The sequence below is a fragment of the Symphalangus syndactylus genome, chromosome 24, assembly GCF_028878055.3.
Source record: "Symphalangus syndactylus isolate Jambi chromosome 24, NHGRI_mSymSyn1-v2.1_pri, whole genome shotgun sequence".
NCBI classification, from domain to species: Eukaryota; Metazoa; Chordata; class Mammalia; order Primates; family Hylobatidae; genus Symphalangus; species Symphalangus syndactylus.
In genome coordinates this window covers 28716615-28743150 of record NC_072446.2, presented here as the reverse complement: position 1 = coordinate 28743150, position 26536 = coordinate 28716615, and the positions used below count along the sequence as shown (strand labels likewise).

General features: G+C 42.5%; 1 non-coding gene across 1 annotated transcript; it reads right to left on the bottom strand.

Moving 5' to 3' along the window:
- Positions 1-16241: 16241 nt before the first annotated feature.
- On the bottom strand, positions 16242-16348 carry LOC129474976 (U6 spliceosomal RNA). The gene has a single exon (XR_008654715.1). It is a non-coding gene; the product is annotated as a U6 spliceosomal RNA (small nuclear RNA).
- Positions 16349-26536: the final 10188 nt, after the last annotated feature.

The window sequence follows — 26536 nt, the reverse complement described above, 5'->3', positions numbered from 1 at the left end:
GGAGGGGAAACAATTTGTTCTTACCAGAATAGACACATATCCTGGATTTTCATTTCCATCATGCCCTGGCAGCATCACCATCCATGAACTTGTGAAATGTGTCTTCATAGCCACAGTGTTCCCTTGGGCCACAGCAAGTGCAGTGAGGAAATGGGCTTGTGCTCACGGAATTTGCTATTTTTACCATGCAGACATGAAGTGGCTAGCTTAGTAGAAGGATGAAGTGGCCCACTGAAGACTCAGCTCTGCCACCTTTAATGCTGGGCTACTCTTGTGCAGGACATAGTAGTATATGCTCTGAAGCAGCAACTGGTATCTAATGTGTTGTCTTCCATGACCAGAATACACAGATCCTCTCCCTTGACTCTGAGTTGCATCTACTCAGAGATCCTGACTTACACCAGAGACCACTGCTTGCCCAAGTCCTGTTTCTCCACCCAGCAGTTCAGCTTCCCAAACTGCATTCCTGTATTGAGGGCACCTACCATTTCTCACTATCTCCTCCTTCTGGCAGTGAGGCATATTCCCCAGACTTTTGGGAGTAGCTTGGACTCTAGCTTTAAGCTGGAGGACACCAGAACTGGGACACTTCTGTTGACCTCATGGTGCTCATGCTTTCCCACTACAGACTCTGACATACAGATCCTCTATGTAGCTCCATAGTTTGCTCTGAGTATGCTATGTACAGGAGTATAGGTTGTGCACTGCACAAGTCCATAGGACACCATTCAAATGGAATAGATGTGAACAGTGCCCTTGGAGCTGTGCAATGCAGAAGCCTTGCCTGAGCAGTTAGGCATAAGGAACTTGCACCAACATATTGAAGGAAAGGGGCATGGCAAACTGACACTGATGCCTAAATTAATGTGGTGATAACAACAACATTTATTTAATGTTCTGAAGCATTGTGCTTAGCCTTTTACATTGATCATCTCAGTTAATCCTTACAACAGCTCTGTTAGGTAATATTAATATCATCCTCATATTACAGATGGGGAAACTGAGACTCAGGTTGGGTAGCTTGCCAAGGACACACAGCTGGAAAGTAGTAGAGCCAGGATTTGAACCCAGGAAGGTTAACTCCCCAGCCTTTGCACATGATGCAACACTGGTTATATTGCTGACTTCATTTCAAGACTGGGAGCTGGATCCACTTCTCAGAAGAACCTAAGACCTTGCCAGGATCCTAAACGTGTTATGGGGGAAAGAGATTTAGAACTAGGCAAATGTGGATCAAAGCCATGCTTCACCATTTACCAACGCAACTTTGGCCTCATCCCATCATCTCTCTGAGCCTCCATTACCTGTTCCAATTTGCCTTTAATTGCTAGAAGGTATTGCACACTTACCTTCTAAGTGTCTGGCACAGCGAAGAACTTTAACCACATGACCTCCTTCAGCCCTTAAAACACGTCCATCTGCAGCCCATTCTGATAGGACCCTGGCCTGCAGGGACATCCACGTGAGAACATGTGTTAAAAGGACTTTCAAAGTATCACCATGTGATATGGTTTGGCTCTGTGTCACCACCCAAATCTCATCTCGAATTGTAATCCCCATAATCCCCACATGTTGAGGGAGGGATCTGTGGGAAGTGATTGGATCACAGGGATGGCTTCACCCATGCTGTTCTAGTGATAGTGAGGGAGTTCTCGCGAGAGCTGATGGTTTTAAAAGTGCTTGGATTTCTGTAGAGATGAGGTTCTGCCATATTGGCCAGGCTGGTCTCAAACCCCTGGCCTCAAGGGATCCTCCTGTTTCTGCCTCCCATACTGCTGGGATTACAGGCATGAGCCACTGTACCTGGTAGCAATTAACTACTTCTTCTCCTTTTTTTAAAGTGAAATCAAGTTTATTAAGAAAGTAAAGGAATAAAGGAATGGTTACTCCATAGGCAGGGTAGCCTCGAGGGCTGCTGGTTGGTTATTTTTATGGTTATTTTTTGATCATATGCTAAATAAGAGGTGAATTATTCATGAGTTTTCCGGGAAAGGGGCAGGCAATTCCTGGAACTGAGGGTTACTCCTCTTTTTAGACCATATAGGGTAACTTCTGGATGTTGCCATGGCATTTGTAAACTGTCATAGTGTTGGTGGGAGTGTCTTTTAGCATGCTAATATATTATAATTTGCATATAATGAGCAGTGAGGATGACCAGAGGTCACTTTCATCCCCCTCTTGCTTTTGGTGGGTTTTAGCTGCTTCTTTACCACATCCTGTTTATCAGCCGGCTCTTTGTGGCCTGTATCTTGTGCCAACCTCCTATCTCATCCTGTGACTAAGAATGCCTAACCCCCTGGGAATGCCACCTAGCAGGTCTCAGCCTCATTTTACCCAGCCCCTATTCAAGATGGAGTCGCTCTGGTTGGAACCCCTTCCATTTTACAAGGGATTCTTTTTTTTTTTTTTTTTTTTTTTTTTGAGACGGGGTTTTACTCTTGTTGCCCAGGCTGGAGTGCAATGGCCCGATCTTGCCTCACCACAACCTCTGCCTCCCAGGTTCAAGTGATTCTCCTGCCTCAGCCTCCCAAGTAGCTGGGATTACAGGCATGCGCCACCACGCCCAGCTAATTTTGTATTTTTAGTAGAGACAGGGGTTTCTCTATGTTGGTCAGGCTGGTCTCGAACTCCCCACCTCAGGTGTCCCACCCACCTTGGCCTCCCAAAGTGCTGGGATTACAGGCATGAGCCACTGCGCCCAGCCATTGCAAAGGGATTCTTAATCCTAAGGGTTGCAGAGGGATGAAGGTCCATCTTCTGCAGCTTCTTTAAGCTGAATAGGGGCCATGACATTCTTGCTTAACTATTAGGGTCTCTCGTATCCAGGGTAGAGAGGCGCTCAGTCAGACAGCATTGGTATGCTGAGGGCCATTCATAACTCCAAAATTTCGACAAAAGGTGATATCCAAAGTCAACCAATTGGTGCTGCAGTCTATTTCCTTTGGGTCAGGGTTCTCTCCAGTATTGTCCCTTCGAGGTTTGCTAGAAAGAGGTTACTGGAAAGGGATTCTGATCTAGACTCCAAAGGAGGGTTCCTGGATCTGGTGCAAGAAAGAATTCAGGGTGAGTCCATAGAGGAAAACAAAAGCAAGTTTATTAAGAAAGTAAAGGAGGCTGGGTGCAGTGGTTCACGCCTGTAATCCTAGCACTTTGGGAGGCTGAGGTAGGCAGATCACGAGGTCAAGAGATCAAGACCATCCTGGCCAACATGATGAAACCCTGTCTCCACTAAAAATACAAAAATTAACTGGGCATGGTGGCATGCGCTTGTAGTCCCAGCTACTTGGGAGGCTGAGGCAGGAGAATCGCTTGAGTCCGGGAGGTGGAGGTTGCAGTGAGCCGAGATGTTGCCATTGCACTCCAGCCTGGTGACAGAGTGAGAGTCCATTTAAAAAAAAAAAAAAAAAGAAAATGGCTACTCCGTAGGTAGAGCAGCCATGATTAACTTCATAATGCCTTTTGGTCATTCCTATTTTAACTCCTGTGGATTGCAAGGTCGGGTTTTTGTCCATTTAAAAAACGGGAGTAGGGTGTTGTCCTCTTCATATTGATGGAGAAGAAATTTTGGGTCTTATGTTCTTCATTATATGACAAATAGTGTTTTTTGAATTTTAATTTTGTTTGTGGTGCTTCCTGATACATAGAAGGTAGGCAGATGACTATAGTCAGGTGTATCAGTTTTTCTTTTTTGAGTCTTTCCTTTTGTCTTTTTCTCCTCTTGCCTGAAAAGTTATACTTCTCTTGATACCAGAAAAAATATTAATCTATATTTTATCCTCGTTTTTCATGGTTTCATTAAAATAATAGCTCTTTGATTGATTTGAAATTTATTTTATTTTACTTTATTATTATTATTTTTGAGACAGAGTCTTGCTCTGTCACCCAGGCTGGAGTGCAGTGTGGCATGATCTCAGCTCACTGTAACCTCTGCCTCCTGGGTTCAAGTGATTCTCCTGCCTCAGCCTCCCATGTAGCTGAGACTACATGTGTGCGCCACTATGCCCAGCTAATTTTTTGTATTTTTTGTAGAGATGGGGTTTTGCCAGGTTGGCCAGGCTGGTCTCAGACTCCTGGCCGCAAGTGATCTGCCCGCCTTGGCCTCTCAAAGTACTGGGATTAGAGGCGTGAGTCACCATGCCCGGTTGAAATTTATTTGATATATGGTAGGAAACGCTGAACTTTTTCCTGCCCCAAATTGTTAACGAATTGTTCCTGCATTATTTATTGAGCACCCCACAAAATTCCCCAGTAATTAATTAATTTTTTTTTTTTTTTTTTTGAGATGGAGTCTTTCTCTTTCGCCCAGGCGGGACTGCAGTGGTGCGATCTTGGCTCACTGCAAGCTCCACCTCCCAGGTTCACGCCATTCTCCTGCCTCAGCCTCCTGAGTAGCTGGGACTACAGTCGCCCCCACCGCGCCCGGCTATTTTTTGGTATTTTTAGTACAGACAGGGTTTCACTATGTTAGCCAGGATGGTCTCGATCTCCTGACCTCGTGATCCGCCCTCCTCGGCCTCCCAAAGTGCTGGGATTACAGGCGTGAGCCACCGCACCCAGCCTAATTAATTAATTATTTTAGACGGAGTCTCCCTTTGTTGCCCATGCTGGAGTGCAGTGGCACGATCTTGGCTCACTGCCACCTCTGCCTCCCGAGTTCAAGCGATTCTCCTGCCTCAGCCTCCAGAGTAGCTGGACTACAGGTGCGTGCCACCATACTCGGCTAATTTTTGTATTTTTAGTAGAGACAGGGTTTCACCATTTTGGCCAGGCTGGTCTTGAACTCCTGACCTCAAGTGATCTGCTTTCCTTGGTCTCCCAAAGTGCTGGGATTACAGGCATAAGCCACTGTGCCTGGCTGAAATTGTCCATTAATTTAAGTGCCACTTTAATCAATACTGAATTCCTATGTAGACTCGGGACGGTTTTCAGGCTTATTCTTTCATAGCTATGTCTATTCTTTGACACTGCTTTATTATAATTTTACAACCCATTTTATAGCTGGTAGATAAAATCCATTATTTATATTTTTGAAAATTTTCTTTATTATTTAACCTCTTTTATTTTCCATTCAAACTTTAGACTAATATTTTTAACTTGTAGAAACTTCGTAGCCAGGGCATTTTTTGCTTTTTTTTCAAGACGGAATTTCGCTCTTGTTGCACAGGCTGGAGTGCAATGGTGTGATCTTGGCTCACAGCAACCTCCGCCTCCCGAGTTCAAGCGATTCTCCTGCTTCAGCCTCCCGGGTAGCTGGGATTACAGGCATGTGCCATCACACCCGGCTGATTTTGTATTTTTAGTAGAGATGAGGTTTCTCCATGTTGGTCAGGTTGGTCTCGAACTCCTGACCTCAGTGATCTGCCCACCTTGGCCTCCCAAAGTGCTGGGATTACAGGTGTGAGTCACCGCGCCCGGCCTTTTTTTTTTTTTTTCAGTTGGTGTCTCGCTCTTGTCACCCAGGCTGGAGTGCAATGTCCAGCTCTCAACTCACTGCAACCTCTGTCCCCAGGTTCAAGTGATTCTCCTGCCTCATTCTTCCGAGTAGCTGGGATTACGGGTGCCCGCCACCTAATTTTTGTATTTTTAGTAGAGATGGGATTTCACTATGTTGGCCAGGCTGGTCTCAAACTCCTGACTTCACGTGATCCACCCGCCTCGGCCTCCCAAAGTGCTGGGATTACAGGCATGAGCCACTGCGTCTGGCCCTAGCCAGGTTTGAATTGCAAGTCCATTAAACTTTCATATGACTTTAAGCAGAAATAATCCATTTGAAATATCGTTTTCTTACCCTTGAATACGGTATGTCTCTGTGAGGATCTTTTTTTATATTCTCTACAAAGTTTTGTCACTGTTTCAAATACTTCTGCATATATGTTTTTTTTTTTTTTTCTTTTTGAGATGGAGTTTCACTTGTCTCCCAGGGTGGAGTGCAATGGCGCGATCTCGGCTCACTGCAACCTCCTCCTGCCAGGTTCAAGCGATTCTTCTGCCTCAGCCTCCTGAGTAGCTGCAACTACAGGTGCCTGTCGCCACGCCCTGCTAGTTTTTTGTATTTTTAGTAGGGATGAGGTTTCACCATGTCAGCCAGGCTGGTCTCAAACTCCTGACCTTAGGTGATCCGCCTGCCTCGGCCTCCCAAAGTGCTGGGATTACAAGCATGAGCCATCACACCTGGCCCTGCATGTATCTTAAACATTTTATTTGTAGGTTAAAGAAATCAATCAATCAATCATTTATCAGTCTGTCACCTGTCAACTGGGATCATCTCCCAGGGGACATTTGACAATCTCTGGACATATTTTTAGTTGTCACAACTGGAAACTACCTATTGGCATCTGTTGGGTAGAGGCCAGGGATGCTGCTGTACATTGTACAATGCCCAGGGCAGCCCCTACACACAAAAATTGTTAGTGTGAGATGTCAGTAGTGCTTACATTAAGAAACTGTCATCTGGCTGGGTGTGGTGTCTCATGCCTGTAATCCCAGCACTTTGGGGGGCTGAGGTGGGCAGATCATGAGGTCAGGAGTTTGAGGCCAGTCTGGCCAACATTGTGAAACCTTGTCTCTAGTAAAAATACAAAAAATTAGCTGGATGTGCTGGTGTGTGCCTGTAATCCAAGATACTTGGGAGGCTGAGGCAGGAGAATCACGTGAACCCGGGAGGCGGAGGCTGCAGTGAGCCGAGATCATACCACTGCACTCCAGCTGACAGTGTGAGACTGTGTCTCAAAACAAAACAAAAAAAACTGTCATCTATCTATATTGTGAGTGAAGTCTTTTCCCCATGGATTGTCCTACCGGCATAACAGTATCTTGGTCAGTAACAGAGGAGATCTGTTAAGCATCTGAGGGGTTGGTCCACGTTCTCTGGGTGTTTGCTCCAAGCCCTGGGAAGAGCAGCCACCCTTGAGAGGCAGCATCCCTTCACTTTCACAGAGCCCAAGAACACGATGGTGTGTGGCCCTTGACCGTGGCTCCGGCTCTTACAGGTCTCTTAGAGAGACTAGGTGTCCCAGAGGAGGTGTCTTCCGGGGAGAGACCAAGAAGGCCTGAAAGAAAATCCATGATTCCATTTAAATAAATGTCAAGAACTGGCAAAACTCACATCTGGTGATGGAAGTCAGAGGTGTGGTTGCGGGGTTGGGGAGAGCATTGAGTGGAAGGGCCGCAAGGGAAGTTTTGGGGATTATTTCTGGCACAATGAGCCTGTGTGATGGAGAGTGTTTTTTCCCCAGGACTTTTTATTCTTTAAACAAGGCACAACTATAGCTGCAGTATCGCCCCTCTTTTTTTTTGAGACAGGGTCTCGCCCTGTTGCCCAGGCTGGAGTGCAGTGGTGCAATCACAGCTCACTACAGCCTCAGTCTCCTGGGCTCAAGTGACCCTTCTGCCTTAGCCTCCTGAGTAGCTGGGACTACAGGCATGTGCCACCACGCTTGGCTAATTTTTTTATTATTATTTATTTTTGGTAAAGACAACGTCTCACTATGTTGCCCAGGCTGGTCTCCAACTCCTGGCTCAAGTAATCCTCCTGCCTTGGCCTCCCAAAGTGCTGGGATTAATTACAGTTGTGAGCCACTGTGCCTGGCCATCAGAAGCCCCTTGATATCCTGCTCCAGCCCCAGCTCATTCCCCTTTCTTTCTCCCCAGAGGCAGCCAATGTCCAGAAATTGATAAGTATCTTTCACATCCATATTTTTGTATTTTTTTAAGCAGTGTAGTTTGGTGTCTTTTGTTTTCAATTTTTTTATTGCAGTAAAATATATATAACATAAAATTTACCATCTTAACCAGTTTAGTATATTAAGTACATTAATTAATTTAATTACTCACCTAATTAAGTAATTAAATAATTTGGTATATTAAGTCCATTTAGCATATTAAGTACAGCGTTATTAAGTACATTCATATTGCTGTGCAACCATCACCACCATCCACCTCCAGAACTCCTTTCATCTTGCAAAACTGAAACTCAGTACTCATTAAGTAATGACACCTCCATTCCCCCAACTCCTGACAACCACGATTCTACTTTCTGTTTTTATGAATTTTGCTATTCTAGAGACTTCGTGTAAGTGGGATCATATAGTATTTGTCTTTGTGTGTTTGGTTTATTTCACTTAGCTTAGTGTCCTCAAGTTTTATCCATATTGTAGCATGTGTCAGACTTTCTTTCCTTTTTAAGGCTGGATAATATTCCATTTTTGTATGTGTATGTATATACACACACACCACACACACACACACATATATGCACACACATATACTGTACCACATTTTGTTTATCCATTCTTTCATCAATGGACACTTGGGTTTCTTCTACCTTTTGGCTATTGTGAATAATGCTGCTGTGAACATGGGTGTACAAATACCTCTTTGGGACACGGCTTTGAATTCTTCTGGGTATATATCCAGAAGTCTAATTGCTAGATCATATGGTAATTTTATGCTTAATTTTTTGAGGAACCGCCATATTGTTTTCTACAGTGGCTGTATCATTTTACACTCCTACCAACAGTGTACAAAAGCTCTGATTTCTCTGTATCCTTACCAACACTTGTTTTTTTTCTCCCTCTCTCTTTTTTTTTCTTTTTTTTTTTTTTTTTTTGAGATGGTTTCTTGCTCTGTTGGCCAGGCTGGAGTGCAATGGCACGATCTTGGCTCACTGCAACTTCCGCCTCCCGGGTTCAAGGTTTCAAGTGATTCTCCTGCCTCAGCTTCCCAAGTAGCTGGGATTACAGGCACATACCACCATGCCTGGCTAAATTTTGTGTTTTTAGTAGAGACAGGTTTCACCATATTGGCCAGGCTGATCTTGAACCCCTGACCTCAGGTGAACTACTGGGATTACAAGTGTGAGCCACTGCGCCTGGCCTCTCTCCCATCCTAATGGGTGTGAGGTGGTATCTCGTGTTTTCAATTTGCACTTCCCTAATGATTAGTGATGTTGAGCATCTTTTGATAGGCTTATTGGCCATTTGTATATCTTCTCTGGAGAAATGTCTACTCAAGTCCTTTGTCTGTTTTTGATTTGGGTTGTGTGTTTTTGTTGCTTACTGAGTAGTGTGTTTTTAAACATTACACTTAAAGTATCACAATGTGCATATTTTTTCTACATTTTCTTTTTCATTTAATATTCTTTTTTAATTTTTTTCGAGACAGTGTCTCGCTCTGTCATCCAGGCTGGAGTACGGTGGTACAATCTTGGCTCACTGCAACCTTCGCTTCCTGGGTTCAAGTGATTCTTCTGCCTCAGCCTCCCAAGTAACTGGGATTATAGGTGCCCGCCACCATGCTGGGCTAATATTTGTACTTTTAGTAGAGATGAGGTTTCACCATGCTGGCCAGGCTGGTCTTGAGCTCCTGACCTCAAGGTATCTGCCCACCTCGGCCTCCCAAAGTGCTGGGATTACAGGTGTGAGCCACCGCACCCAGATCCACTTAATATTCTTTACTTAATTTATTTTAACTGCTGCATAATACTCTATTGTGTTGCATACTTCTCTTCTCCAATCTTCTATTATTGGACATTTAGGTGGTTTCCAATTGTTCAGTATGACACTGCTTCAGTGAACATCACTACTTGTTTGTGTATATTTATTTTTTAACCAGTCATAATATTGTTTTTCAGTTGGTTCTCTTGTGTTCTCTAGAAAGACAATATTATCACAAACTGAAAATAATACTTTTGTTGCTTTCTTTCCTGTAGTTATGATTCACATCTATTTCTGGTCTGGTACATTGCTTAGAAATTTCACAACAGTAGTAAACAGCAGTGGGAACAGTGACTATCCTTGTTTTGTTCTTGACATTAATGAAGTTGCCTCCTGAATTTCACTGTTAAGGATGACTTCGGCATTCGGTTTGAAATGTTAATTTTCATTTATCATCTTGAGGTATTATTTTTCATTTGAATTTATTAAGTGAATTTTATAGACTAATTTAAATATTATTATAGTTTTTTTCTACAAATTATTATAGTAATAGACTTCTAATATTGAAACAACCTTGGAGTTTTTGGTTGTATTATTCCCCCAGTCTATTGCAGGATTATGTTTGCTTGTATCTTTTTAGTATTTTTATATATATAACATATTAAGTGTGATTGGCCTGTTTTTGTTGTTGTTGACTATCTTTTAAGTCACAGTTACAAGGTTTTGTCTTCCTAATAGGACATTATTGAGATATAATTTACGTAAACTACACAGACCTTAAGTGTACAGCTTGATGAATTCTGACAAATATATATACCTCAGTCACCATCATCCAGATCAAGATATAGCACATTTTCATGGTCCCAGAACATTCCCTTGTGGCCCCTCCAGTCAGTCTTCGATCCACACCCCAGCAACCACTTCCCTGATTTCTATCACCAGAGATTAGTTTGGTCTGTCCTGTCCTTGAATTTGTCCTATATGTGATCATATAGTTTGTATTCCTCTGTATCTGGTTTCTTTCATTCAACATAAAGTTTTTATTAAAAAATTTAAAAAAGTTTTTTAAATTTGTTGTTTGGAGATGGAGTCTTGCTACGTTGCCCAACCTGGAGTGCAGTGGCTATTCACAGATGTGATCATAACTCACTGCAGCCTCAAACTTCTGGGTTTAAGTGATCCTCCAGCCTCAGTCTCCTGAGTAGTTGGGACTACACGGTGCCTGGCTGCATAATGTTTTTGAGATTCATCCAAAATATTATATCAATCGTTTTGCTAGCTTTGTAAAATGAACTGATAAGATTTATATCTTTTGGCCAGGCATGGTGGCTCATGCCTGTAATCCCAGCATTTTGGGAGTCTGAGGCAGGAGGATTGTTTGAGCTAGGAGATGGAGGCTGTAGTGAGCTATGATGGTGCCATTGCACTCCAGCCTGGGTGACAGGAGGAAACCTTGTTTCAAAAAAAAAAAAAAAAAAGATTTACATCTTTTTCTTTTCATGCCCTGAAAGAGCTAATGTTACAAAATTTATTTGTTCTGTGAAAGGTGAGGTAACTCACCTGTGAAATCATCTGAGGCTATAACCATTTTAGGAGGCAATACTTTAAGAACTTTCTTTAAATTTTTCCTTTATTATTGTTCTATTCAGATAGTCTAGTTTTTGTTGAAGCAATTTTTTAATGTTATGTTTTCCCAGAAAATAATCCATTTCATTGCGGTTTTGAAATTATAAGCATATAATTGTACATAGACTCCTCTTAGAGTTTTAAAACCTATAGTTTCCCTTTTGGCATTTATAACATTTATTTGTGTTTTTTCCTTTTTCTTTTCTTTTCTTTTTTTTTTTGAGACAAAGTCTCACTCTGTCGCCCAGGCTGGAATGCAGTGGTGCAGTCTCAGCTCACTGCAACCTCTACCTCTGGGTTCAAGAGATTCTCTGCCTCAGTCTCCCAAGTAGCTGGGACTATAAGTGCACCACCATGCCTGGCTAATTTTTGTATTTTTTGTAGAGATAGAGTTTCGCCATGTTGGCCAGGCTGGTCTGGAACTCCTGGCCTCAAGTGATCCACCTGCCTCGTCCTCCCAAAGTGCTGGGATTACAGATGTGAGCCGCCACGCCTGGCCTGTTTGTGTTTCTTCTAATGGTAGAAGTAAAGGTGTTTCATGAACCAACTCTAAAATTTATTTATTAATCCTACTGTCTTTCTGACTGTTAAGATTACTAATCAATAATATTTGCTTTTAACTGTTTTACAGCTTTCTTCCCCTGGTTATTTTGATCTTTTATTAAAACCAAATTATTTAAATGAAAGTTTATTTTACCTATTTTTATTCTTTTCTGATTAGCCATAAAGGCCATTTAAGGCTACAGATTTGCCTATGAATCAGCTTTGTCTCATCCCATGAGATTTCTTACATGTTTTCTCTTTTCCATTGTTTTTAACTAGTCTGTTTGCAGTTTTGATTTTTGCTCTTTAGCTCAAATATTATCCAGGAGAGCACTTAAAAATATCTAAGTGATTGGGTTGTTTAGTTTGTGTGATTAGAAATAAGTGTTTATTATTTAGAATTCCCCATGGCTTTCTAGGGAGGGTGGTTCCTGTCTCCTTAGAGTCCTTTGTGTTATACACATCAGTGACAGATGTAGGTGTTGGAGCTTTAGGGGAGCTCAGTCTGAGTCCAATTACTCTGCATAAAAAAGGGCGCAAGACAGATGCCTCTTCAGAGCTATTGGGGGATGTGAGAGGGGAAGGGTGCAGATGACTTGTGGCTAAGACACAGGAAACTCACAGAACTTATAAGTCAATGGGTCCAGCTGGAAGTTGGAATGTGGGTAGGAAGGGAGCTGGCTGAGCGTTAATTTTGGAATAGCATGTTGGAATGAGCAAGATTTAAGTGCGTTACTTGTATAGACTCTAAGCTGTAGACAGTGAGGAATCATTTGGGATTTCTTGCATGCAAGTGACATGATTGAGATTTATTCTCAATGTTAAGATCCCACTCACCTCCCAGAATGCTGGTAGCCAGGCAGAAGATGGAAAGATTCTTTTTTGGAGCATATGACAAGCCCAGGAGTAGAGCCCTAAAGACACTGACATTGGAGTCTTCTCAACAAAATGTCCTGTTCAGATCTCCTTGTATGACTGTTAGTTGAAAAGCTCAGAGGTCCCAATCAATTTTTAGTGTCTCGGTGTTTAATATGAGCAGAAAGCCAAAGGTCACTTGACATTTAAGAAAAGCCTTTACCATGAAGGACAGAGACCCCAACAAATAAGCAAAGAAAAAAAGCAACCTAGAGGAGTTAGACGATGCAGGGAGAAGAAATCTTAAAAGCATTAACATTCTCAAAGATACAACACAAGATAGAAAGATATGGCATTCATGAAACAAGTAAGGAATGCTGATGAAAAGAACACACAGAATTCAGAGAACAATAAAACACCAGAAACTCAAAGAAATTAAAAGCAAAAAATGCTGAAACATGAACAATTCACCAGAAGGATTGAATGATAAAGTTGAGTCAATATTTCAAAAAGAAAGTGATATCTACAAAGAAATGGAAGACAGGAGAGAAAAAGATAAGAAAAACTAGAGAAACAGACTAGGGGGTCCAACATCCAAAAAACAGGAATTTAAGAGTGAAAGAATACAGAAAATGAAAGGGCAAACATCATCAAAGATATAATTTAAGGAAAATTTCTAGAACTGAAGGATGTGGAATTCTAGATTGATGAGACCCATCAAATGCTCAATAAAATAGACCTACACCTTTGAAAAGAGAGGTTTGTTTTTTTTTTAAGAATTCTGCATCTGAAATTTCTGGTTTACTTATAAGATAATTAGTGCTAAAATTGAAGAATACAAGTTAACTTTATTTTTTATTTATTAATTTTTTTTGAGACAGAGTCTTGTTCTCGTCGCCCAGGCTGGAGTGCAATGGCACGATCTCGGCTCACTGAAACCTCCGCCTCCCGGGCTCAAGTGATTCTCCTGCCTCAGCCTCCTGAGTAGCTGGGATTACAGGCGCCTGCCACCACGCTCAGCTAATTTTTGTATTTTTAGTAGAGATGGGGTTTCACCATGTTGGCCAGGCTGGTCTCGAACTCCTGACCTTGTGATCTGCCCACCTCGGCCTCCCAAAGTGCTGGGATTACAGGTGTGAGCCACCGCGCCTGGCCCAAGTTAACTTTAATGGCAAAGTTGGAGAATACAAGATAACTTGTGATTTGCATGTGGCCAGACTGCATATAAAAGGACCTCTGGCTTCATGTGATAACAAAGTGGACCGGCCTGATGTCAAAGAAATAGACATTCCTATAATGAAAGAATGTCATGTGGAAATGTAGCATCCTAATTTTTAAAGTATTTTAGATTTGGTCGAGAGAACAATCTGTCACTTACAAAATAAGGAGGAGGAAAAAACAAACAATTTAGCATTTTTTTTTTTAGAGCTATACGGTTTACAAAGTGCTGTGGCCTATGTGTGATAAACTATCTAAATTTATCTTTTTTTCTCAGAACAATATGAACATATCAATTAATCTTAACAATATTGCAAGTGAGGCATTATGACTCCCAGATTGCAGACAAGAATGAGGCTCAGAGAAGTTAAGCAAGTTGTCCACGTTCATAGAATTTGCAGGTGGCAGAGGTGGGATTTACATGGCGGTCTCTGATTCTCTTGGCCTGTCCCTTATCATCACCACGAGGTCACAAGATGGTTGAAGAAGGAAGAAGGAGAAAGGGTGGAAAACAAAGGGCAAAAAAGAACGTGTACCAGCCCTGCCTTTTGTGACATCTCTCTGAAGTCCACCCAGCAGCCTCTTCTTAAGTATCATTTGCCAGACTATGCTATGTGGCCACCTCTCTTGGCAGAGGAAGTTGGGAAATGCAGTGTTTTAATTGGACTGCTTCCTTGGGTGAAACCAAAGCTCTGTTAGGAAGAAAGATTTGAGTTGGCAGCCAGGAGTCTTTGTGAAAGCCAGGAACAAAAGCAGCTAAGGTATCCCTTTCTTTGGCTAGCTAGAAGCTGTTTACATGGATAGCCTTTTTTTTTTCCCTTGGCTGTGGATAATGTGGATTATTTTCATGCAGTAGAACCAAATTTTCACTATAGTACATGTATTTAATATTTAAATACGGCGAGTTCACTGGCTTTTTCTGTCTTCAGACGAGATTTTTATGATGGTTCCAAATCCTGTTAAGATTTGATCTGAGTTGTTTTGCTAAATAGCCCTCAGTGTTTTAAGCTCCCTGAAAGTAGTTACCCATAGTTTTCTAGGCTTTTCTTTCTGTGCCCTCTTCCCCAGGACCATTTCCCCTCTGTCCTCTTCCCCACTTCCCATTCTCCTTCTCCACCAGTTCAATTGCTGTCACCTCTTACTGAAATCTCAGCTCATGCAATGCCAGAGAGAATCTCTAGTTCAATGAGTTGGTGTTGCAGACAGGGAAACTGAGGCCCAGAAAGTCAGGGTGATCTCTGTCAAGGACTAATGCCCTCTGGCTCTCCTCAGTCTTCTTGAAGGAAGGTCAGTGATTCTTACTCCCAGGAGGAAAGACAGAGAGTGAAGGGCCTGAAGTGGGAAAGAGACTAGGGGCATTCAAGGAAACAAAAGGGGGCTGGCATGGCTGCAGCATAGGGAGTGAGGAGGAGATTGGCTTGAGCCAAAGCTAGAAGGGTCTTCAGGACCACAGGAAGCCAAGGCATGCAGGTGATGCTGAGGATATGGGATGTATCGGCTTCTGAAGGGTATCAGCTGGGAAATGGTGTGATTTAGCTTAAAATCTTAAAGGGTCCTTATGCCTGCTTCATAGAGACATATTGGGGAGGGCAAGAACACAAAAGGGGAGAAGAGTGAGGGCTACTACAGTTGTCCTGGTGAGAGATAATGGAGGCTTGAACTAACGTAGAGGCAGTCGGGTTGGAGGGATGAGTGGATGGACGTAGAGTATATTGTCAGGCTTTGATGACAGATTTGGGGATGGGAGTATAAGAGAGGGGAAAGGGAAAGAATCCTAGGGTTCTGTCTTGTGCAAATAAGTAGATGAAAGAGCCCTTCATGGAATTAGGGAGCACTGGAGGAGGAAAATATTGGAGTGGAAGATCCAAAATTCACTTTTGTGCTGAAATTTCTGTGATACGTTCTCACGGAGATGTCAGTAAGGTAGCTAGATGTATATCATGAACCAGATTTTTCTGTTTTATTTCTAATTGGCTATTGTTATATATAGGAAAACTATTGCTTCATACAAATAGACTTTTTTTTTTTTTTTTTTTGAGATGATCTCACTCTGTTGCTCAGGCTGGAGTACCGTGGTGGGAACATGGCTCACTGCAGCCTCAACCTCCTGGGCTCAAGTGATCCTTAAACCTCAGCCTCTCTATTAGCTGGGACTATAGGCATGTGCCACCATATCTGGTTGATTTAAAAAAAAAATTTTTTTTTTTTTTTTTTATAGAGATAGGGGTCTCGGTATGTTGCCCAAGCTGGTCTCAAACTCCTGGGTTCAAGCAATCCTCCTACTTCAGCCTTCCGAAGTGTTGGGATTACAGGCATGAACCATTGAGTCCAGCTGCAAATATACTTTGTATTAGACCATTTTACTGGCCTCTCTTATCAGTTCAAATAGCTTTTCTGTGATTTTTTTGGTGTTCTCATATGTAATTATATTGCCTGCTAATAATGATAAATGTATTTCCTTCTTTCCAACCATTTTACCCCTTATTATTTTTCTTGTTTTATCACATTGGCTATAGTAGAGGTCCTTTTACAGTTAGCTTTTTTAATATATATAATTTTTTGTTAAAAAATATGGAATGCTTTATGAATTTGCATGTCATCATTGTGTAGGGGCCATGCTAATCTTCTCTGTATTGTTCTAATTTTAGTATATGTGCTGCCAAAGCAAGCACTACAGTTAGTTTTAATGGTAAATGTAATATTGATATTTGACCAGCTAAGAGGAAGATGATTTTGAGACAAAGCTTCGAGGCAGTGTATACAGCTCAAATTATGACAGAAGCTTAGATGTGGTGTGATAATGCCTTTGAATAAGGTGGTGTCTTAGTTCTTGCTGCTGTAACACAATGCCACAGACTGGGTAATTTATATTGAGCAGAAGTTTATTGGCTCATGGTTCTGGAGGCTGGGAAATCCAAGATCAAGGGGCCGGCATCTGACGAGGGCCTTCTTGCTATGTCATCTTCTGGTGGGAGGGCAAAGAGAGGGTGAGAGAGTGAGCAAATGGTCAAACTCACAGCCTCAAATCCTTAAATTCATTCATGGAGGTGAAGCCTTCATGACTAAACACCTCCCATGAGGCCCCACCTTCTGACAGGCCCCACCTCCTGACACTGTTGCATTGAGGATTCTGTTTCCAACACATGCTTTTTGGGAGACACAGTCAAACCATAGCAGGTGATAACTGAAGACATAAAAAGGGATATAAATACCAACTCTCTTACCCTCATACTCATAGCCAGAAGAAGGGTCTGTCCGTAAAACATGATCACAATGCTTCAAACCTGAAGCATGGTAGTCAAATTGACAGGAAACTAAGAATATCTAAAAGTAAAGGTTAAAGTTGGGTAGAGTGTGTTCATTTGGAAAAGAGAACAGAGAAGAAATTGATCATAATTATCAGTTTATGAACAGCTGTAAAAATGTAGGATGAAAAGAAATCGACCGATAGGTATAGTTTAAAATCAGTGTCCATGGTTGAAGTTTAATCTTCCCAAACATCCTGTAACAACCATAATTTATGTAATGCTTGTGTGCATATAACACATCACTTGGTTTCCCCAACACCTCAGTGATATGGGTAGTAATTCACATTTATCCACAATTTGACATTTTCTAACATGCTTAGATTACCTCATTTGATGTTTACATTCCCAGGGCTTACTTTTTCCTATTAAAGCTCCAATAAAAATCCATCTGCTTTTAGTTCTTTGAACGCAATGTCCTGCATTCTCTCTAGTTGGTCTTTGTCCATGTGGCCCACCTTGTGATGCCTGTTTCTCCTTCACAACCCAGTTCAGCCCCAAGGAAAGGCCTCTGTTCCATTGTCAGAAGGGAGAGGTGAGTGTAGCCAGCAAGGCCTTGAAGGAATCCAAGCCAGGTAGCCGGTATAACACAACTCAAATATCCTGCCTTAAGCTTTGCTGAGCTCCCTTGCTTTAGGGAAGAAAAGAAAAAAAATGTCCTCTTTAGCCAGCTGCATTTCTTTTTCCCATTTCCAGAGTGTACCAGGGAGGGTGCACATGTGATTGTCCATGGGCTCACTTTTACCCATCACTCCTCTGGGGCAGATGCCAAATCATGTGTCTCGTGATGCAAGAGCTTCATGGGGGTCGAGCAGGGTTGGGTGCTGTCTAAGAGGGAATGAATGGCCCACAAAGCTCCAGGTCTGGACAGTCCGAGACCCTCTTGCTGGGGAGTAGCATTATGGGAAAAATGAAATACACTTGGCTGGATCTGAAATTTTCTGTAGTTAGGGCTGGTTGGGTGGAAGGGGATCTTGGGTGGCCTTCAAGCCTTGGAGGCCCCCAATCCAAGATCTCTAAGGACGTATTCCTAGAACCTTTCAGCTTATCTGCATGGTCAGTGTTTGTCACTCTTCTGTGCATGCCCCAAGTTGTCTCCGCTGTCAGGCTGCAAGATTGTTGTGGAAACAGGCTGAGCCTATTCCATCTTGCTCAGTCACGGGGCCTTGTCTGGTGCCTGGCACACAGAGGGCTGCAGCAAGTGTTGGTTGATTTGAAACCACAGTTGAGCCTCCTGCCTCAGCATCTCAGTCATTGCTCCATAGTCTGTCACGTGGCTGCCTACAAAGGAGAAGAAGATAAAAGAATCCCAGGTGACTTTGTGGGTTAAAGAGGTTTTAAAGCTCTTGCTTTAGAAGCTCAAGTAAAACTTTCATCCTGTGTTGACTGGATAAAGCATTCTGTCAGCCATCCGGGGCTCGTCTAGGACTGAGGGCAGGGGAGGAGGGAGAGCAATGTTGTCACTTTAATTGCATTGGCATAAATATTTGATAGTCAATAAATTAGATCTGGAGCAAGGAAAACATTCTTACAAATGGATTTTTTACCTGGAGCCCAGCCCCATTAGCAGAGGAGTAGAGGGCAGCCTGCCCCAGGGCCAGTAATTAACTCAAGTGGAGCAGAACTAAGCATTTTTGACAGCCTTCCTAGTCTGGAATTAACTGTCATCTTGGAGGGAGAAAGAAAGTACACTGTCACATTACGGGCTTATGAGAGGTTCTCCAGTGCTGCCAGCCCCCTGAGTTTACTTATGTCTCCCCTTCGTGCCCTGCAATGTTATTTTCATCATTAGAGACAGGTTTAAATGCAACTAATGATGTATTTTATATCCACGTACCAGAATCACAGATTTCACCAAAAGAGAAGACATTAGCATGGTAATTCAATTTTTTTTTTTTCCTTTTGGCAGTTGTAATGAAACAAGATACAGTGGATGCTGTTAGAAGTCACAACACTGATATCTGGAGATAGTACAAGCTGGATTTTTTTTTTCTCCTCTCTGTATCAGTACTTGCCTGTAATGAGCATAGCTTAGCCACTGTCTGTGCTATCTCCCCCCTGCCCCCACCCAGTGTTTATGAAAGTAGCAACTGCTTCTGAGAAAAGGCAAAACCGTTGGAGCCTGAAGCTTCTTCTACAAGCCACTGCTTGTCTTGTTCCGTGGAAACTAATACAGTGGAAATTGGAGTTGTGCCGGGTCTGGTCTTGGCAATGTGTGTGCAGGCAATTTTTTATAAGGTTGCCGATCTCAGCCAGACTCTCAGCTAGGTTGGGTGTGAGGATGGCGTCTCCAGCGATGCTCAGCTGGCTTCAGAGGGAAGGGCTGCCTGTGCATTTGTGTGTGTTGAGAGGGGTGAGCTGTGCAGCCTGGTACACAGATCATGAACATCTGCTTCTCCTAGATCTTCTGCCTACTTCCACAGTAGTAAAACCACGACTCACCGCCTTCATCACTCAGCCTCAACAGTGTTTCCCTCGTGCCCTACAGTCAATGGGAGCTGGAATCGCCCTTCATTTCCCCTTTCTGTCATCTTAAGCACAGTGGCCTGAGGCTGACCCTCCTCTTAGAACTTGATTCTGTTCCTCTGTCTGGCACCACTCCCTGCACAGTGGTAAGTCTGAAGATGTGATCCTGTTCCTTCTCTGCTTCAAAGTCTCCTTGGCTTTGGCTTTCTTCTTGATACCCCAGCAGGGGCCCCAAACCTTGGCTGTTCATTAGAATCTTGGAGACCAGGCTGGCTGGACCAGAGTCCACAGAGTTGGCGCCCAGGCAGTGCGGAGGGCAACCCATTGCTTACAGGATCAAGCCCTAAAATCTTAACCTAACATCTTAGCCTCAATGGCCTCCTCCCCTTTGGGCCCCAGAAGACACAAGGCTCGGCCATGAACCTCAACCACGCACACTGCCCCTCAATTCTTCCCCTGGTTAACTTTCACTTATCCTTTAGGATCTAGTGAAATGTCACCTCCTCTGTGAAGTGAAGCCTTCCTTAATTTCTCAGGCAGAATTATGGCCATTCATTCATTTGCCCATTCTCATTCAGCAAACACTCGCAGGATGCCTGCAGGTTCCACGTCCTGTGCTGGGTCCTGAAGATGACTTAGCAGCAAAAGGACATGCCAGGAGCTTTTCTGCTAGTGGGGAATACAGAGGAGACAGGAGCACAGCAGACAGAATCAGGGGAGGCTTCTTAGAGGAAGTGACACATCAGGGTGATCTGAAGGGTGTGTATGAGTTAGCCACAGGAGTGAGGGTGGGGAGAGGGGAAGGCCTTGGATAGGAAGAGACTGTGTTAGAGGACAGGAAGTGTGAGACCAAGGCATAAACAGGCCAGGTTCCAGCCATCTCCCCGCAGCATGTGGTGTGTCTCCAGTGGGAGAGTGCTCAGTAGGTTTTTGTTTGTTTGTTTTTTATTTTATTTTATGTTTCTTTAGAGACAGGGTCTCGCTCTGTTGTCCAGGCTGGAGTGCAGTGGTGCAGTCATAGCTCACTGAAGCCTCCAATTCCTGGGCTCAAGTGATCCTCCTGCCTCAGGGGCCCAAGTGGCTGGGACTACAGGTGTATACGACTGCACCCAGCTAATTTAAAATTTTTTATAAAGACAGGGTCTCACTATTTTGCCCAGGCTGGTCTCGAGCTCCTGGCCTCAAGTGATCCTCTGGCCTTGGCCTCCCAAAGTGCTAGTAGAATTACAGGCATGAGCTGCCGCACTCAGCCTCAGTAGCTGTTGGTGGAGTGTAAAGTGAAGCGAGAGGGCCAGCTGTGGGGCAGTGGTGGACATTGAGGTGGAGAGCCAATGTCAGGGATGGGACAGGATATCCATCCATTAAGATATAGGCGATGGGGTGCCCTTGCACTTTAAAGATATATACATAAGTTTAGGGCCCTGTGAGGCTGGTATTATTATTTCCATTTCACACAGGTAGAATTTGAGATTCCAAACAGTTAACTGACATGCCCATGGTCATTCAGCTAGTGAGGGGCAAAGCTGGGACTTGAACCCAGGCAGGGTGGCTCTGGAGCCTGTGCTTTTAGCCCAGACTGTCCCATGCAGACACAGCCTGACCTGGCTTCTCACCAGAGCTGGTTGTTCCTTTCACCCCTTCCAACCAGCCCATGCCTGGCTCCGGGCTGACTCCTGGCATCTGTAGGACATTTGAATTTTCAACGATGACATTCAAGAGGGAAACAGAAGTTTTGTAAAGAGAGTTCAGAACCCTTTGAGAGAATGACATGAGACCTGCGGTAGCTGTTGCATTACCTCCAGGTGTTGGGGAAATGCAAGAGTAGTCAGCTGCCCTCCTGAGAGCCAGGCCTGGGGAGAGCACAGTTCGGCACCCCCCTTGTTGCTGCTGGGCTCCCAAATGTTTGGGGAACATTTTCTGTGCTCTGTCCATGTCAGTACCATATTTTATTAAGACATTATTGGCCGGGCACAGTGGTCGGCCAACGTGGCGAAACCCAATCTCTACTAAAAATACAAAATTAGCCAGGCATGGTGGTGTGCACTTGTAATCCCAGCTACTCGGGAGGCTGAGGCAGGAGAATTGCTTGAACCCAGAAGGCGGAGGTTGCAGTGAGCCGAGATTGTGCCACTGCACTCCAGCCTGCGGGACAGAGTGAGACTCTGTCCCCCAAAATAAAATAAAGTATATATACCCATTTACCACTCCCCAGATCTAGATATAGAACATTTTTAGATTTCCAGAAAGTTCCCTTGTGCCCCTTTCCAGTCAATCTCTGCTTCCCACTGCTAGGTAACCACTGATTTCTATCACTATAAGTTATCAGCTTTCTATCATTAATGTTAAATTTGTTGTGCCTGTGCTTGAACTTCGTATGATAACCATAGGCATATACTCCTATTTTGCCTGGCTTTATTTGCACAATATAATGTTTTTGAGATGCATCCAGTGTTGCTGCCGGTGGCAGTAGACTGTTTTTTTCATTGTTGTCTATAGTATTTTGTTGTAGGAATACATGCAATTTCTCCATTCTCCTGTTGATGGACATTTGGGTGGTTTCCAGTGTGGGGCTATTAGGTATAAACTGCCACGAACATTCCCGTGCAGTTGTGTCTGTGGACAGGCGGTGCTTCAGTTTTGACAGTCCAGGTGACGGTGGAACTTTCGTCTCTTCAGCTCTCACTCCTATTTTAAAGACTTTCTAAAAATACCCTCATTTGCTCTGTCTCTACACATGGGTGAGGGAAGAATAAAAGCCTCTAAGGAACAGAGGAAAAAGTTCTTGCTGGGAGGTGGACATTAGCGCATCAGTCAATCCCATCCACTCTAGCTCCACAAGCTTTCTTAAATGTGTCCACTTGTCTCTGTTTTCCCAGCTCCCACCGGGAATGGGGCCATGTCCGTTTCTTCCCTCCTCTCTGATCTGGTCTTCTCAATTCTACACTTGCTACTCTCCCCCACCCCGTTTATTCTCAACATGAGAGCCAGGGAAGTCTTTTCAATACCAACCACCCCCCAACCCTCCATGTACCATTAAGGCCCCCCAAAGCTTCCTTCTACCTTAGGAGAAACTTTAAATTCCCCATCCTGCACTCTAGGCCTGGCAGCACGTAGTTCTGCCTACCTGCCCTGCCTCCTATCCCTTCCCACAAGCTCAGAGTCTTTGCACTGGCTGTTCCCTCTGCCTGGAATGTGCTTCCCAAGGGAATCTGCATGACACACCCTGTCAGGACTCTATTCCAATGGCACCTCTGTAGAGAGGCCTTCCCTGATCACCCAGTCAGACATAGCAGCCCCCTCCTCTAACCCACTAATCTGCTTTCTGTCTCTACAAATGTTCCTATTCTGGACATTTTATATGAATGGAATTATACAATATGTGACTTTTTGTGTTTGCCTTCTTTCATGCATCATAAAGTTGTCAAAATCCACTCATGTTGTAGAACTCAGTACTCAACTCCTTTTTATGACTGAATAATATTCCATTGTATGGATATACCATAATTTATCCATTCATCAGTGGGTAGGCACTGGGTTGTTTTCATTTCTTTGATTATTATGAATATGCTGCTATGAATATTTGTGGACATGTTTTTATTTCAACATGTTTTCACTGCTCTTGGCTGTTTAATTAGTTCAGTTGCTCAGTCCCTCTATGTTTAGTTTTTTGAGGAACTGTCAAACTTCTTTCCCAAAACAGCTGCATGATTTTACATTCCCACAAACAATGCACAAGTCTTCCAATTTATCCACATCCTTGCTGACATTTGTTATTCTCTGTCTCTTGGATTATAGCCATCCTAGTGGATGCTAAGTAGTATCTCATTGGGGTTTTGGTATACATTTCTCTCATAACGAATGATCTTGAGCATTTTCTCATGTGTTTCTTGGCCACCTGTATATCTTTGGAGAAATGTCGCTAGGATTAAATTGAGATTGCTTTGAATCTGTAGAGCAATCAAAGAATTTTGCCATCTTAGCAAATTAAATCTTGCAATCCATAAACGTGGACATTTTCCCATTTGTTTAGGTGTTCTTTAAATCTTTTCAAGGATGTTTTGTAATTTCAGTGTAAAAGTCTAAGTATTTTATTTTGTTGCTATTTGAAATGGAATTGTTTTTTAAATTTCATTTTCTGGTCATGCATTTCTAGTATATAGAAACACAATTGATTTTTCTATGTTGATTTTGTATCCTGCAACCTTGATGAACTTGTTCAATTATTTTATGGATTCCTTAGGATTTTGTACGTACAAGATCCTGTCTCCTGTGAATACAGGCAATTTTACTTCTACTTTGGAAAAATGGATGCCTTTTATTATTTTTTCTTGCCTGATTGTCATGGCTAGACCTTCCAGCACAATGTTGAACAGAAGTTATGAGTGGGGACATCCTTGTCTTTTTCCTGATCTTAGGCATAAAATTTGCGGTCTTACACCATTAACTATGATGTTAGCTGTGGATCTGTTTGTAGATGGCCTTTACCAGATTGAGGATGTTTCCTTCTTTCTATTTTTTTTGAGTTTTTTTTTTTAAATTATAAAACGTAGTTGGATTTTCTCAGTTGCTTTTTCTGGATCCTTTGAAATGATCATGTGTTTTTTGTCCTTTATTAATATGGTGTATTATGTTGATTAATATTCATATGTTGAACTAATCTTGTATTCCTGGGATACATTTCACTAGGTCATGGTGTATAATTCTTCTTATAAGTTGCTAGATTTGGTTTGCTAGTATTTTGTTGAGGATTTTTATGCTTATTCATAGGGGATATTTATCTATAGTTTTCTTTATTGTCTGATGTCTTTGTCTAGTTTTAGTATCAGGGTAATATTGATCTCAAAGAATGAGTTAGAAGGTGCTCCTTCCTATTCTTTATTTTGGAAGAGTTTGTGAAAAGTTGGTATTAATTTTACTTTAAACGTTGGGTAGAACTCCCCATTTAAGCCATTTAGTCCTGGGCTTTGGTTTGTGGGAAGTGATTTGATTATTAATTTAATTGCTTTATTTGTTACAGTTTCATTGAGATTTTCTATTTCGTTTTGAATTGGTTTTGGTAGTTTTTTTCTTCCTAGAAATTTCTCAATTTTTCTCTAGGTTTTCTAGTTTGTTGGTATACAGTTGTTCATAATATTCCATTGTAAACCTTTTTTTTTTTTTTTGAGACAGGGTCTTGCTCCATTGCCCAGGCTGGAGTGCAGTGGTGCAAACATGCAGCTTGGACTTCCCAGCCTCAAGCAATCCTCCCACCTCAGTCTCCATAGTAGCTGGGATTACATGGGTGGGCCACCACGCCTGGCAAATTTTTTTTTTTTAATTCTTATTTATTTATTTATTTTTTATTTTATTTTGTTTATTTTTATTTATTTTTATTTTTTTATTTTATTATGTTATTATACTTTAAGTTTTAGGGTACATGTGCACAATGTGCAGGTTTGTTACATATGTATACATGTGCCATGTTGGTGTGTTGCACCCATTAACTCGTCATTTAGCATTAGGTATATCTCCTCATGCTATCCCTCCCCCCTCCCCCCACCCCATAACAGTCCCCGGAGTGTGATGTTCCCCTTCCTGTGGCCATGTGTTCTCATTGTTCAATTCCCACCCATGAGCGAGAACATGCGGTATTTGGCTTTTTGTCCTTGCGATGGTTTACTGAGAATGATGATTTCCAGTTTCATCCATGTCCCTACAAAGGACATGAACTCATCATTTTTTATGGCTGAATAGTATTCCATGGTGTATATGTGCCACATTTTCTTAATCCAGTCTGTTGTTGTTGGACATTTGGGTTGGTTCCAAGTCTTTGCTATTGTGAATAGTGCCGCAATAAACATACGTGTGCATGTGTCTTTATAGCAGCATGATTTATAGTCCTTTGGGTATATACCCAGTAATGGGATGGCTGGGCCAAATGGTATTTCTAGTTCTAGATCCCTGAGGAATCGCCACACTGACTTCCACAATGGTTGAACTAGTTTACAGTCCCATCAACAGTGTAAAAGTGTTCCTATTTCTCCACATCCTCTCCAGCACCTGTTGTTTCCTGACTTTTTAATGATGGCCATTCTAACTGGTGTGAGATGGTATCTCATTGTGGTTTTGATTTGCATTTCTCTGATGGCCAGTGATGATGAGCATTTTTTCATGTGTTTTTTGGCTGCAAAAATGTCTTCTTTTGAGAAGTGTCTGTTCATGCCCTTTGCCCACTTTTTGATGGGGTTGTTTGTTTTTTTTCTTGTAAATATGTTTGAGTTCATTGTAGATTCTGGATATTAGCCCTTTGTCAGATAAGTAGGTTGCGAAAATTTTCTCCCATTCTGTAGGTTGCCTGTTCACTCTGATGGTAGTTTCTTTTGCTGTGCAGAAGCTCTTTAGTTTAATTAGATCCCATTTGTCAATTTTGGCTTTTGTTGCCATTGCTTTTGGTGTTTTAGACATGAAGTCCTTGCCCACGCCTATGTCCTGAATGGTAATGCCTAGGTTTTCTTCTAGGGTTTTTATGGTTTTAGGTCTAACATGTAAGTCTTTAATCCATCTTGAATTAATTTTTGTATAAGGTGTAAGGAAGGGATCCAGTTTCAGCTTTCTACATATGGCTAGCCAGTTTTCCCAGCACCATTTATTAAATAGGGAATCATTTCCCCATTTCTTGTTTTTGTCAGATTTGTGAAAGATCAGATAGTTGTAGATATGTGGCGTTATTTCTGAGGGCTCTGTTCTGTTCCATTGATCTATGTCTCTGTTGTGGTACCAGTACCATGCTGTTTTGGTTACTGTAGCCTTGTAGTATAGTTTGAAGTCAGGTAGCGTGATGCCTCCAGCTTTGTTCTTTTGGCTTAGGATTGACTTGGTGATGCGGGCTCTTTTTTGGTTCCATATGAACTTTAAAGTAGTTTTTTTCCAATTCTGTGAAGAAAGTCATTGGTAGCTTGATGGGGATGGCATTGAATCTATAAATTACCTTGGGCAGTATGGCCATTTTCACGATATTGATTCTTCCAACCCATGAGCATGGAATGTTCTTCCATTTGTTTGTATCCTCTTTTATTTCATTGAGCAGTGGTTTGTAGTTCTCCTTGAAGA